Source organism: Procambarus clarkii, chromosome 37 (assembly GCF_040958095.1).
Source record: "Procambarus clarkii isolate CNS0578487 chromosome 37, FALCON_Pclarkii_2.0, whole genome shotgun sequence".
NCBI classification, from domain to species: Eukaryota; Metazoa; Arthropoda; class Malacostraca; order Decapoda; family Cambaridae; genus Procambarus; species Procambarus clarkii.
The window spans coordinates 24,708,109-24,723,161 of record NC_091186.1 but is presented as its reverse complement, the minus strand read 5'-3'; the positions used below and the strand labels follow the sequence as shown (position 1 = coordinate 24,723,161).

The 15,053-nt window shown below is 47.5% G+C and overlaps 1 long non-coding RNA gene across 2 annotated transcripts; it reads left to right on the top strand.

The window, feature by feature from the left end:
* Positions 1 to 3,099: 3,099 nt before the first annotated feature.
* LOC138372074 (uncharacterized) lies at positions 3,100 to 8,894 on the top strand. Of its 2 annotated transcripts, XR_011230684.1 has the most exons (4): positions 3,100 to 3,257; positions 5,103 to 5,226; positions 5,426 to 5,488; positions 8,325 to 8,894. It is a non-coding gene; the product is annotated as an uncharacterized lncRNA (long non-coding RNA). The 2 variants fall into 2 exon arrangements; XR_011230683.1 differs by having other exon boundaries at positions 5,103 to 5,488.
* Positions 8,895 to 15,053: the final 6,159 nt, after the last annotated feature.

The following is a 15,053-nucleotide window of genomic DNA, read 5'->3' as shown; positions in this document are numbered from 1 at the left end:
TGCTGGTATTCACTGTCACGCAGGACAGAGAGTCATACATAAGACAATAGGTCTAAACTGTAGGCTGAAGCACATATATATCATTGTTACAATCAATGTTTTAATGTATGGATACGTGAAAACAACTTTCTACTGTGCACTGCCACACAAGGGCAGGGATGGGTTCATAAGTGATGCAGCTTAGAAGTAATATAAATAAAAATTGTTCTTCATTCTTTAAAATGGACAAGCAAATGGTTCAGTGTTGAGCTTGAGCCCTATATCAACCCCTGGAGAGTTATTAAGTATATTATAGTGCTATAAGATCTTGCTGACCAATCAGCAAGTAAGCTTACCGTCCTCTCGAATCTTGAAGATTAGATTACCAGTTCGTTATCGCGTTTTGACGAGCAGCTCCCCCAACGGCCACATAATGTTGTGCTATACATCATAGTTATGGGTTCGTGATGTCCAGTTTTCTGTTTGTGGCCGCTCGGTTAGGATAGGTTTGGGCAATTGTGTACATCATTTTTGTGACTTTGTGCCAACTCGAGAGGATATATATATATTTAAGTAAGCCATGTGTACAGAAGTAGTGTAGTACACTTCCCTGGTGTGTACACTGCCGCCACGCGGAGTTCACTCGTTCACATCTGGAAATGTTCAGTCAGACCACACTAGTTCAACAGCGCTGGTTATCTCGTAAATAATATATATTCAAAACACCAATGTCGAAGCTCATCATTAAAGACGCAGACCATTAAACATGACTTTAACCGTCAGGGACTGCTGGACTGAGTGAGCAGTTGAATCATAAATATAATGATACTTGTCATCATATCTTGACGCCTCTTTCTTTTTGGAATTACTGCGTCAGCAAAACTGATAGAAATGGAAGTGCTACGCTTTTTCTCACTGTTGGGATCTCTCAGCCGATGGAGCTTGGCTGAACTGGCCCAGATAGCAGCAGTAGGAGCTGAAATGAATGGCGAGTTCCATGAAAGGAAAGAGTGGAGCATCCGGTGCGTGTGCGTGAAGGTGGAGAGTGTGAGGCGGGGTGATGTACGGAAGGATGACGGCGCGGAACTCCGACTTTGTGGTCACGTCCATTGTCACCGCGTCCTGCTCCTCCGCTTCACTGACTCGCCCTCCACGACGCGTTCTGGAAACCCCAAATATTCAGGTGAAACTTGATTTTTGGATGATTCATGTTTTTATCCAGTAGCAGTCATCTTTTGGAATCTTCGTTTGTTGGGGGGTCCTCTTGGGTGTTTGTTAATCTCCACATACTGTTGACAGTTTCATCAGCTGTGTATCGTCTCCCTGATAGTATTGACAGGGAGGGTTTGGAGGATGTCAGTGAATCACTACTATGATTATGGACGATCTATTGTAATGTTAAGTCCCTTGGAAACGTGAATCCCTCTGGAAACTATGCTATTGTTTGTTGATACCTGGTTGATGGGGTTCTGGGAGTTCTTCTACTCCCCAAGCCCGGCCCGAGGCCAGGCTCGACTTGTGAGAGTTTGGTCCACCAGGCTGTTGCTTGGAGCGGCCCGCAGGCCCACATACCCACCACAGCCCGGTATGTTGCTTTGTTGTGTTCATGTTTTGTTGTAGCTGTTGTCCAAACTGTTGTTGTCGTTGAGTGCTATAGCTCCTTGCTGCTCCCCGTCCACGACTATTATTATTCGAATGGTGTACTGTTTTTGTTTAGTATTTAACTTGGTGTATGTGTTTCCTGGCGCAACATGGACGATGAGTAGACGTCTGACTCCAATCCCGCCTGGATGTCGCCGGAAAGTGCGTCACGATTTTAGCCAATTGGATCTCGATACGTAAGGCATCACTTTTCCACAGCCCGCACATACCACCCGGGGGGGGGGGGGAGGGCTCACAGGAACAGGTTATATCTTTGAGCAGCGAGAGCGATCCGGCTACGGCTAGCCCCGAGCGGTGCCGGAGATCAGCGGTTCTTGGCGCGTCCTCCGCCGGTGGTGAACATCTGACTCTTGCTCTGCTGATCGACACGTGAAGGTGTTAGTGTATTTTTGACTCGATTGGGAAAGATACAATTTCTATATGGCGAAAACGTCGTCTGGTGCCTCGGGACTTTTTTGGGTTTTAAAGTTTCCATTTGAAACCACAAACCTATACAACTTTTATCTTCACCTTCCAAAGATTGGTTTAATGGCAGATGCAATATCAAGCTCATTTCTAGTAAATACTAACACAAAATATTAAAAAATACCACCCTGTTTCTTTGTCGTTAATAGTTATTTAACCTGTTTCAGTCACCGGTAGCTCCACTGTTTTCCACAATGTTTGACACATAAGGAAGAACCCTTCAGGTTGTCTTTTTTCTTCCCTGCTACGTAACAGAATTTATTTTTATTTTCCCTATTGTTTTTATTAGATTTAGAGGTCGTAAACAGAGTGGCGTGGGTAGGGTGGGTGGTAGATTCTATGGGTAAGGTAGGTGGTAGATTCTATGGGTAAGGTAGGTGGTAGATTCTATGGTTAAGGTAGATTGGTAGATTCTGTGGGTTCGGTGTTGATGTTTGGCTAGGTGTATGTTTAGTATGATAGTATCATATAAGAATCTAGTATGTCTAGCTGGTATATACTCGGCACAACTAGATGACGTCGTCCATTTGGAAGGGGTTTCGGGAGCGGACTCACAGATGGCGCTGACGTCACTGCTCCGTGTTCCGACGGTGGACTTGGGTTCGTAACAGTGCCCGAGTCTGTGGGATTTTACTGGCAAGGTTAGCACCAACCGATGAAAAGAAGCTATTAAATTCATTTGCCATTTCTAAATCAGTTGGCGGTGTAAAGCCATCATTAGAGAGTGTTGTTTTGTAATAACATAGCATGTATATTGTTATAAAGACCCGGATTCATAAAGCAGTGTCGAAGCACTTCCGAACCTGTACATCTTTTCTCAATATTTGGCGGCTTTGTTTACAATTATTAAACAGTTAATGAGCTCCGAAGCACCAGGAGGCTGTTTATAACAATAAAATCAGTGGATTTTGAAGTTTTCATGCTTGTAAACTGTTTAATAAATGTAACCAAAGCCGCCAAAGATTGAGGAAAGATGTACAGGTTCGTAAATGCTGGCGTAACTGCTTTACGAATCCGAATCGAGGCGGATATATTTACATTCTGGGTTGTATTCCCGCGTAGTCAGCAGTCGGTTCCTGAACCCACGATCATCAACACGCTATTTATCTTACTCTATTTATCCAACAAAGAAATGGCTTCTGTCGGCCCATGTAAGTTTTTTAACCCTAAAATACATTTAAAAATATAGATAGAGTAGCCTAAAAACTAACTAAACTGCTTTTTTAATATTATAAAAAATTAGGGCTAATAGTTTAGCAGGCGGACTCCTGGTTTAACCTTGACGTCCTCCGCCTGGGAGCCGCCTTATCGCGTACTGTTTTCGCGATTTTCGATTCATACTGCCGTTTGGCTTAACTATTCAACGTTTGTTCGACGCCTGGCGCACATACCGTCTTGGGTCACGGGACGGTTGTTATTTTCAATGTGTTGTGGCTGGTTCTCCTGGCGGGGTGAGGTATGTCCGGCGCCAGCTTGGCCGAGAGGTGCCGGAAGTTAGGGAGTATTGGTGGGCTGCTGGTGGGCCCTCAGCCGTGGCGTGGGTTCCTTATTAAGATTCGGCGAGGCTTTGGTTGGCCAGCGATCCTGTGGATTTTTTTTTCTTTGTAGGAAAGAGGCATAGGTGAAGGGAAGTTTAGAAGTGGGGAAATACAGTGAGAGGTATCTTCTTGATAGTAGGTGCAGTTTGCATGAAGGGTTTGTCCTCCCGATGACTGCACCAGTACGCGTGGACGCGTTTATGTTGAGGATGATCGGAGCTACCAAGGTGTTTGTTACGTTATGCTGTGGATAGAAGAACAGTGATTAAAACAGAGGTGTGTTGTAGGGAGACTTGCCGCACCGTAGGGCGGTGTGTTGTGTTTATGGCGTCAGCTGATCCTTGGTGCTACGATGTTTTTCGTGTTTAGCCGTTGGTGGCGGCAGTTATAGAATAGGAGCTGCCTCGTATGGGCCAATAGGCCTTCTGCAGTTACCTTTGTTCTTATGTTCTTATGTTATGTTCTTATGAATGTGGCGCGGGTCAGATGTGACCCAATTTGTTGGTCGACTGCAGATATTTAGCCAGTGCTTTGACTATTTGGTATTTTTCTTGTAAAGAGTGGTCACCGCCTCCTAATATATGCTCGATGGTGAAGGGTATTTTAAGTGCGATAAAGACTTGTTTGAAATTTACTCTGGCACTATGATGTCGGAAGCAGTGCAGGAGATAGTGTTCGATTGTTTCAGGCACCCGACAGTGAGTACAGAGTTCACTGATGTCTGTTCTGTACTTAGAGCTGTGTGCTGCTACTTTGGTGTCTCCCAGCCTTAATCTGGCCATAGTTACATCATAAGAACATAAGAACAAAGGTAACTGCAGAAGGCCTATTGGCCCATACGAGGCAGCTCCTATTTATAACCACCCAATCCCACTCATATACTTGTCCAACCCGCGCTTGAAACAATCGAGGGACCCCACCTCCACAATGTTACGCGGCAATTGGTTCCACAAATCAACAACCCTGTTACTGAACCAGTATTTACCCAAGTCTTTCCTAAATCTAAACTTATCCAATTTATACCCATTGTTTCGTGTTCTGTCTTGTGTTGACTTTTAATACCCTATTAATATCCCATTTATGTCCATTCGCCTACTTGTAAACCTCTATCATGTCACCCCTAACTCTTCGCCTTTCCAGTGAATGCAACTTAAGCTTTGTTAATCTTTCTTCATATGAAAGATTTCTAATTTGGGGAATTAACTTAGTCATCCTACGCTGGACACGTTAAAGTGAATTTATATCCATTCTATAATATGGCGACCAAAACTGAACTGCATAATCTAAATGGGGCCTAACTAGAGCAAGATATAGCTTGAGAACCACACCAGGTGTCTTGTTACTAACGCTGCGATTAATAAATCAGTGTCCGATTTGCCTTATTACGAACATTTATGCATTGATCCTTTTGTTTTAAATTCTTACTAATCATAACACCCAGATCCCTTTCGCAATCAGACTTCGCAACCTTCAATAACAATTGAAGGGAAGGTGTGGGGCAAACAGGAGATCACACTTCTCAAGAAGAACAGAGAATATAAAGCAGAGATCGAAGATCTCGAGAAAAAAATAAAAAAGTGAGGTATGTAGTTAATAAACATATTGTAGTCTCTAGAGTGGAATATTGTTGCAAACTAACAGCCCTATTCAAAGCTTGCCGACTTGATCCATTATTTGCTGACCTGATCCATCCTCCTGCTTCCTTGACTCCATTGTCTCCATTCTTTGCCTATACCCCATAACCCCAATTCACTGATCAAAGATTACGAACCCTTTTGCAGGAGAGACAGGAGGCATACCAGAGGCGTATACATAGTCTACAGGAAAGACTGAAGAAATGTGAGGTATGTAGTTATTAACCATATTGTAGTCTCTTAGAGTGGAATATTGTTGCAAACTAACAACACTATTTAAAGCTGGAGTAATTGCTGACACGATTCATCCTCCTGCTCCCTTGACTCCATTGTCTTGCTTGCTTTGCCTATGCCCCCGATTTCACTGATCCTGGTCTTACTTAGTCTGTGTTGTTCTTTGCCTTTGTTTCTCCCTTGTTATCTCTGCTTCTGTTCTCTTTATTTCTGTCCATTCTTCAATGGAATATTTGTGATTTTTATGCCAATTTTCATGAACTCTAACCTCGAATTATACAGTTTTATCCACTTAAGTGTTTGTCTTCAGGAACCGATGCTTAGCACTTGTCCTGGTCGCTTGTGGCTCTTCCTCTCTTCCCCTCCAGCTTTTGCTGGGGCCCATAACTCTACTGCTCTCTTGATTCATTATGATATTCCCTTCGTCCCCCTACTTTTTCAATTGTACGTTCGGTGTTCTGCGGCCCGTATCTTTAATAATGATGAATAATAATTGTATATTCAGGTAAAAGTACATATATACAAGATGAGTTACAATGTTGAATTTCTAGAGCTAATACATACCAAGTCTAAAGCCCCTAATACGCACAGCGTTTCAGGCAAGATGTGACAAAAACACGACTAAAACTTAAAACTAATCGAGATCAATGCATAAATGAATTGAAAAAGGGAATAACAAAAGGAATGATCATAATTACATGATGGTAGGAACAGCAGAAATTGAAACAGAACAGCAGAAGTAATTTTAACTAAAAAAAAAAAAAAAACTCCTTATCCGGCCCGTTGGCGCTGTGAGGGGGCTTGGTGGTCGGCTGCCGGGGTGTGATGCTCCGTGGGACAGTCCTGTCCTTTTGCAGCCTTGTGCTCCTGCTGCTGTCTTCTCCGATTCTTCGCCGGATCGCTTTTCCTTTTGTTAGCTGCATTACGACGACCAGAGTATAAATCTTTTGCAGAAACGTAGGCTTCAGCATTTGAGTAGTTATCAGGAAGAGGTGCACCTGCATATTCATTAACAGGTTCATCACCAATAGGACGGTAATAGAGGGGTCTGGTAACCTTTACTGGAGGAGGTTGTAGCTGAATGGGTTTAGCATCTGGGAAAGCGCCAGAAAGAAGCTGGCAGTCCTTTGAACGGCCATATGCAGCTCTGCGTTCTGCTACAGAAGGGATTTCTTCTAGTTTCGTTTTTCTCCTCCATTTTCTCCTCTAATTGTCATTTCCTGACGACCTTTTGCTAGTTTTGATTATTCTTTTGGACTTCTGTTTTGCAGCCAGGGTGTTTGGGGACGCATTCTCTTGCGCCCATAGAACTGTAGTACCCAACGCCGTGAGCGAGGGGACCCTTTTATTGTCAACTCCTTTCGTCACTGAATCCGATCTCGACGGACTGACTGTTCTTAAGGTGGCGTTTGTGGGGTGTATACTCGTGACGCACCCCTAGGGGGGGCCCCGACTTGATCGGCGATAGCTTCTTGTTGGGTGTCCTGTGTCTAATTGTTGCTCCATGGTGGGTATGGGGACACATTCGTGAATGAATGTCTGATTCTCGTTTCATGTCAAATTCTGTTATTCTTATACCCTCTCAGGCTCGTGGGGTGGCCGACCAAGCCCCCCCGCCCCGTGTATGCTCTCGTTCTGCTTCTCATGTTCAGATGCTAAAATCTGTTGCCCAGTACATTGTTGCTGGGACGCCTGTCTTTTGAGTCAGAAGTGTAAGCCTGGCTCCTCTCCTTCATCCTCCCCGGCGGGAAAGAAGGCTTTGCTTTCTTCCTTGCTCCCTACCTCTGACTCTCTCGCTCCGTCCCCTCCCGTTTTGGTGGTTATGCCCCCTGTTCCTGCTATAGAGGTCTCTTTGGCCCCCGCTTCCCTCTCGGTTGCTGCCCTTGCTGAGGTGCACTCCCTGGTTTCTGCCCCCTCCTGCTGCTGTCCCTGACCCTCGGTTATTTCCCCCCCCCCTCTTCCTTCTCCAGACCCTGCTCGTCCGTCCCTGATCAGTCCTCTAGCTCCCTTCCCTCCTTTACTCGGTTTACCCATGCCCCTTAACCCTGACTTTGCTGACCCTGATCCTGCTCTTTAACGTGCTGTTCCCTTTTCACCTTTGTTTCCAGGGGTAGTAGACTATGGGTTCCTAGCCATATTGGAGTGTCCTTAAATAAACGTGTGGACGCTGCTGTTAAGGAGGCTATCTACACTCGTCCCATCTCCCGTAAAATTATCCCTTTTCCGACTTCTACCCAGTTATTCATTCCTCGATCCTTGTCCGTTGGTAGGGTTGTTGGTCTTCTGTTACTGGCAGCAAACAGCGTTCTCTCAAGGCTTAGTGTCCATATGGTCTTCCTCCTACTACCATAACCAGCGGTGGGAAACGGCTATGGCGAGGTTGCGTATTGGGCATACACGCATAACTCGCGGGCACTTAATGGCGTCACCCTGCTCCTTATTGTCCTAACTGCAATGTCCCTCTTGCAGTTGTGCATATCCTTGTTAAATGTCCGGACTTTCAGGACGAACGCGCGTCTTGCTTCCCGACCGCCCCTCACGGTCACTTGTCCCTCAATAGAATTTTTGGTGAATCCGATTTCTTTTATATCGTTCGCCTTAGGAGCTTTTGTTCTTGTATTGGCATCCTTAGTGACATTTAGCACCCTCTAAATATTCCGCACATATGGTGCTACATAGCCTTCCTGGCTTGGTGCCTTCTTTCAGGAATTACTTGCTCATCCTGTAACTACACTTGGGCAATTATTTTATAAACTTTATCATTATAATCACATATACAGTGCATGTAATGAAGAATTATTACATCTTTCAGACAAATTAGCTCTCCAGATGTGGACGACTTGAGAATGGTCCAGGACGGACCGAAACGTCGTCGTCGTCGTCCCTTCACCTTCTAGTGTGTGGTCTGGTCAACAGCAGTGTGTTTCTTCAGTTAGAATAAAAGAAGCATAACTGATAACAAAGCAGTTAATGAAGATGATTACCCAGAATCCATGGAATGTGCTGTTCCTCTAGTATATGACTTGCACATTTCAAAAGTTAGCATGGGCATTGTATAGATATTGTATACGTATTGTATATATATGCACTATACAAATTTTCACTTGAATTTGGATTTACAAATGTAAAATTATAATACAGAACATACATTATTAGTTCTTAAAATGTCATGGTTTATACATTTGATAAAATTGTCAAATTACCATTTATATTTATAACAGTATTAAATACTATTTTAATACTGGTACGCCATATGCATAGTGCACCTGACTTTTTTGGCAACGTAGAAGTATAGTATATTATATTTGACCGAAAAAGTGAGATTAATAATTCTAACACTAATTTTCTCATTGTTTTTTTACTGTCGATGGTAATTGAAAAATAAATTCTCCAAAATTCATCTTTATTTCTAGTCCAATGCGACACTTGAATGTGTTTCGTAATGTCTTATAACATTTTCAAAGACTTTAGTTTACACACACAACTGTAACCTGGAAAACACAAGTCTTACTTATCCGTCTTGTACTCCCATTTGGGTGAGGTGATATGGTGCAACAGTTTTGGATGAGGTGAACAAACTTGTAACAAATACAAGACAGAACACGCAACTATGGGTATTAGTTGGATATGAGAGCATAGGGATGGAAGTAACTGCAGAGGGCCTATTGGGCTATACTTCCTCTTGATGCCCCCTCCCCGCTCAGCTCGTTGTCGCCGTGTGGGGGGCTTAGTGGGCGGCTGCCGGAGTGTGATGCTCCTTGGGACAGTTCCTCTGTCCTTTTCTAGCCTTGTGCTCCTGCTGCCGTCCTCTCCAATTCTGCTGGGCATCTTTTCCTTTTCCTTCTGTTTCGTTCTTCTCCCCCCTCTTCTCCTATGTGCTTGCCGTTTCCTGCCGACCTTTTGCTCGTTCTGGTTCTTCCCTTGGACTTCTTCTATTTTGACGCCCGGGTGCTTGAGGATGCATACTCTTGCACCCGTAGAACTGCAGTACCCGACGTAGAGAGCGAGGGGGACCTTTTATTGTCAATCCCCATTTCGTCACTGAACCCGATCTCGACGGACTGTCGGTTTCTTAAGGTGGCGTTTGTGGGGCGTATACTCACGACGCACCCCTAGGAGGCCCCGGCAAGATCGGCGATAGCTTCTTGTTGGGTGTCCTGCCTCTAATTGTGGCTCCGTGGTGGGTGTGGGGGCACATTCGTGAATGAATTCTTCTTTTCGTCATGATAAACCCTGTTTCGGCTGCTTCTGGTTTACCTTCTCAGGTTCGTGGGGTGGGCGACTAAGCCCCCGGGTCGGTCCGTATTGGAAGACCGGGCTCTGTAGCCTCCGCTGCATTGGGCCCTGACCTTGCTCCTCCTTTGGCCTCTCTGACTCCTTCCCCTGGCTCCCCTCCCTCCTCTGTGGTTGGGTCGAGCCCCAAGCCCCCAGTGGTGACTACCTCGTCCCCTGGCGCGGCTCCTTCTCTAGTTGTAACTACTGCGCCTTTTAACCCCTCTCTCTCTGGGGGTTCTCACCGCCGTCCTCGTCACGGCCGCCCTCGCTCGATTCCTTCCAGTTCTGCTACCTATCAAGCCTTGTTTGGTCCCGCTTCGTGGGCCAAATATTTTGATCTCCTCCCTCTTGATTCTGCGCCTCCTGACGATTTCTCCCTCCATCGACATCTCGTTGATTCCGTGGATGCCTCCATTACTTTCAACCCCACTCGTCTCGGTACACGTGTCGTTGCTGCTTCTCAGGATGCTGCTTCCCGCTTGGCTGCCTTATCCTGCCTTGGCGAGACCCCTGTTCGGGTCTCGAAGAACGCTCAGTTGAATGCCAGTGTTGGCACTATTTTGCTCCCGCCCCATGTTGCGACCAGTGTTCGGGACCTGCGCGACTGCCACGGACGATATTCAACATATCCTTGCTGCCCAGGGCCATTCTATTCTCCAGGTGGACATGTTTACTCGTCCCCCTCGTGGTAGTCGTCGTCAACCCCTCCGGGTTGTGAAGATTACCTTAGATGGTAGGACCCTTCCACCCTCTGTCATTCTTGCTGGTGCCAGGTGCTCTGTCCAGGAGTACATTCCTTCTCGGCTCTGCAACAAGTGCTGGAGGTTTGGGCATGGTGCCCTCCGCTGCTCCGGGACTCTCTCTCTCTCTCTCTGTCCTTTGTGTGGTGGCGAAGGTCACTCTAAGTCAGAGTGCACTTCTCCCCAGGCTCGTTGCCTCAACTGTGGTGAGGCCCATCCTACCTTCTCCCGTGCGTGTGTCCATTACAAGCTTGAGGCAGCCGTCCTCAACTTGAAGCACCGGGAGCGTTTATCTTTTCCTGAGGCGAGATGCCAGGTTCGCCGGCTCCCGCCTTATGCTAATATCTCTTATGCTCGTGTGTTGCGCTCTTCCTCTCCTCGTCCTTCCCGCCTTCCTCAGACTCACAACCGTTTCCGGGCCTTGGACCCTGATGCGCCCACTGCCCCCTCGTTTGTTCCTTTGGGTTCTCTCCCGAGGGATCCTCCTCTTGGTCCTCTGTCTGGGGTTCCCCTTCCTTCTACCCGGTCTGTCGTGTCTACTGTGTCTTCTTCCTCATCCCCCTCTGATCCTCCTCCCCATCCTCTTCCTCCATCTATCGGCTCTCCCCACCGCCTGTCGGTGCGGGCGGATGTCCATCGCTCTCCTACCGGCCGTCGTGTGTGCTCTCGTTCAGCTTCTCTGTTGAGACACTGGAATCCGTTGCCCGGTACGTAGTTGCTGGGACACCGGTCTCTTAAGTCAGAAGCGTAAGCCTGGCTCCTCTCCTTCCTCTTCCTCGGTGGGTAAGAAGGCTTCGCTTTCTTCCTCAGGCTCCTACTTCTGGCTCTGTTGCTCCTTCCCCTCCCGTTTCAGTGATTACGCCCCCTGTTCCTGCTATGGAGGTTTCTTTGGCCCCTGCTTCCCTTTCGGTTGCTGCTCTTGCTGGGGTGCGCTCCCCTCTTTCTACTCCCCCTCTTCCTGCTGCTGTCCTTGACTGCTCCACTCCGTTGTATCCTCCCTGCTCCTCCTCCGGACCCCTGCCCGCCCTCCTCCTGATCTGTTCTCCCGTTTCCTTCCCTCCGTCTTTGCTCAGTTTACCCATGCCCCCTAACCCTGACTTTGCTGACCCTGATCCCGACCCTGATATTCTTTAACGTGCTCTGTTGCTCTTTCGCCTTTGTTTCTTCCTTGTTCTCTGTTTTTGTCCTCTTCTCGTCGTTGTCTATTCTTCAATGGAACGTTCGAGGTTATTACGCCAATTTCCTCGAACTCCAACTTCTGATTTCGCGGTTTTCGCCCCTTTGTGTCTGTCTCCAGGAGCCAATGCTTGGTGCTCGTCCTGGTCGTTTTCGTGGCTATTCCTTTCTCTCCCCCCCCCCCCCCCAGCCATTGCTGGGGCTTCTAATTCTTCTGCTCTCTTGATTCGTGCTGATGTTCCCTTTGTTCCTTTGCTTTTTCCTTCGCCTCTCCATTGTTCTGCTGCTCGTATCTTTGTGGGGAAATGGTACACAGTTTGTTCCATTTATATTCCCCCGAGTGTCCCGCTCTCTTCCTGATTTGAAACACCTCCTAGACTCCTTGCCGGAGCCTGTGCTCCTGCTGGGTGACTTCAATTGTCGTCATTCTCTTTGGGGTGATGTTCTGACGGATACCCGGGGTCGCCTCCTTGAGCCGTTTCTCCTCTCTTCTTCCATGCCTCTTCTGAATTCTGGTGGAATCCAGAAGAGTCCAAATGAGTCCAGACTCATTTGGACTCTCGGACTCGCACCCTTTCTTGTCTTGATCTTTCTCTGCTCTTCTTCTCTTTACTTAGGTTTCACGTGGCAGGTTCTTGATGACCTCCATGGAAGTGATCATTTCCCCATCCTTGTTTCCTTTTTCTCTTTTCGCCCTTCCCTCTCTTTCCCTAGGTGGCAGTTTGCTAAGGCAGACTGGACCCTATTTACCCTCAGTGCTGCTCTCTCTGACCTCTCCCTTCTGCCTCTCTCGCGCGCTCTCCTCCTTTTTCATGACACTGTCTTCAACGCTGCCCTCCGCTCTATTCCTCGCTCTTCCTCTCGGGGTCCACGGAAGTGAAGTGCGTTCCCTGGTGGAATGCGGACTGTGCTCGGGCTGTCCGCTGTAAGCGTGCAGCCTGGAAGAGGCACCGCCGTAGGCAGACGACCGATTCTTTTCTTTTCTTTCGGAAAGCGAGTGCGGTGGCCCGTAGGGCCATCCGTACGGCTAAACGTGAATGTTGGGCATCTTATGTCTCAACAATTACGTCCGAAACCCCTCTGGCCCAGATCTGGAAGCGTATCCGCAAGATAGCGGGTAAGTTCGTTCCCGATGTTTCACCGGTCCTTCACCTCCATGATACTCTTGTGGCGGACCCGTTGTAGGTCGCTTCCGAACTGGGTTCCCACTTTTCTTCTGTTAGCTCTGGTCTTCATCTTCCCCAATCTTTCCTTCTTCGTAAACCTGTCCTTGAGTCTCGTCCTTTAGATTTCTGCACTCATCTTCAGCTTCCCTATAATGATCCCTTCTCTCTCTCTGAACTTCGTTCAGCCCTGGCCCTCTGCGGTTCTACGGCGGCGGGCTCCGATGGTATTCATTATGAGATGCTTCGCCATCTCCCTCCGAGCACGTCTCAGTCTTTACTGAGTCTGTATAATCGGATCTGGGAGTCGTCGTCAGTCCCTGAGGGCTGGCTCGATGCCGTTGTCCTCCCTGTTCACAAACCGGGGTCTCTGGGTACTTCCCCTAAGGACTTTCGCCCTATTGCTCTCACAAGTTGTGTCTGCAAACTCTCTGAACGTATGATTAACGTTCGTCTGATGTGGTTCCTGGAACACCATCACCACCTCTCCCCTTCTCAATTAGGTTTCCGCAAGTGCCGCAGCACGACAGATGTCCTGGTGAACTTGGAGGTCTATATTCGTACTGCTTTTGCTGCGAAGACCTCAGTTGTTGCCGTCCTTTTTGACCTGGAAAAGGCTTACGACACCACTTGGCATTATCATATCCTATCTCAACTTCATTCTTTTGGCCTTCGTGGTCATCTCCCTCTCTTTCTCCGCAGCTTCCTCTCTCGTCGTTCCTTTTGGGTGCGCCTTGGTGCCGCTCTCTCTCCCTCTTTTCAGCAATACGAAGGTGTGCCCCAGGGTAGTGTTCTGAGCACTACTCTTTTTCTGGTTGCCCTCAATGGTCTTCTTTCCTCTCTTCCTTCTGGTGTCTTCTCCGCTCTCTATGTCGATGATCTTACCCTTTGTTGTCAGGGTGATGATTCGCCTCTCCTTCAACGCCGGCTTCAACTTGCAATTGATGCCGTGTCGTCTTGGGCCACAGATCATGGCTTCAAGTTCTCTACTTCTAAGACTTGTGCCATGACTTTTACGCGGAAACGGGTTGTTCTTCGTCCCTCTTTGTCACTTTATGGTCATCCCCTTGAATACAAAGATTCCGCGAAGCTTTTGGGGTTATTCCTTGACACTCGTTTGTCTTGGTCTCCCCATATCTCTTACCTCCGTGTTGAGTGCTCTAAGGCCCTTACCCTCCTTCGGGTCTTGTCCCATACTTCTTGGGGGGCAGATAGGCGCACTCTCCTTGCTTTACATTCCTCTCTCGTCCTGTCTAAGCTCGATTATGGTTGCCCTGCTTACTCGTCTGCTTCTCCTTCTACTCTTCGCCGTCTTGATGCTTTGCACCATACTGGGTTGCGCCTCAGTTCTGGTGCCTTTCGTTCGACTCCCATCCTTAGCTTGTATGTTGACACTGGCTTCCTGTCTCTCCGGGACCGCCGTGATCGCTACTGTCTTCGCTATCTTGCGCGGTCCTTGCAACATCCTTCCTCTCGCCTCTGTCGTGCTTTAACTTTTACCCCTCCTGCGGTTCCTGTTCCTCTTCACCACCTCCCTCTTTCTGTCCGGTTATCTCGCCTGCAGGATTCTCTTTCTGTTCGTATTTCTGATGTTTCTCCTCGTGTTGTTCCTTCTTTGCCCCCGTGGAGGGTCCCTCTTCCGCGGTTTTGTACATCCTTGACCCGTATCACTAAAGCTTTTACCCCCCCTACGGTTCTAAAACGCCTTTTCCTCGAGCACTTTTCTTCTCACTCCCGCTCCGTTTCTGTCTTCACCGATGGGTCTAAGTCAGCGGACGGTGTTGGCTACTCTGTTGTTTTTCCTGATCGCACTTATATGTGTCGCTTGCCTCCGGAGACTAGCATCTTTACAGCGGAACTTTATGCTATTCTCTATGCTCTTCGTCTCCTGCTTTCTCGTTGTCAGTCTTCCTTTGTAGTTGTTGTTGACTCTCGTAGTGCCCTCATGGCTCTCGGGTCCTTTAATCCAGTTCATCCAGTAGTTGTCGAAATCCAGCATTGGCTGTTTCTCGTTCACAGTAAATTTAAGTCGATTGAGTTTTGTTGGGTTCCCAGCCATATTGGTGTGTCTTTAAATGAACGTGCGGATGCTGCCGCCAAGAAAGCTGTCCGCTCTTGTCCCATCTCTCGTAAAGGCATTCCGTATTCCGACTTTTACCCGGTTATCCATTCCTCAGTCCTTACCCG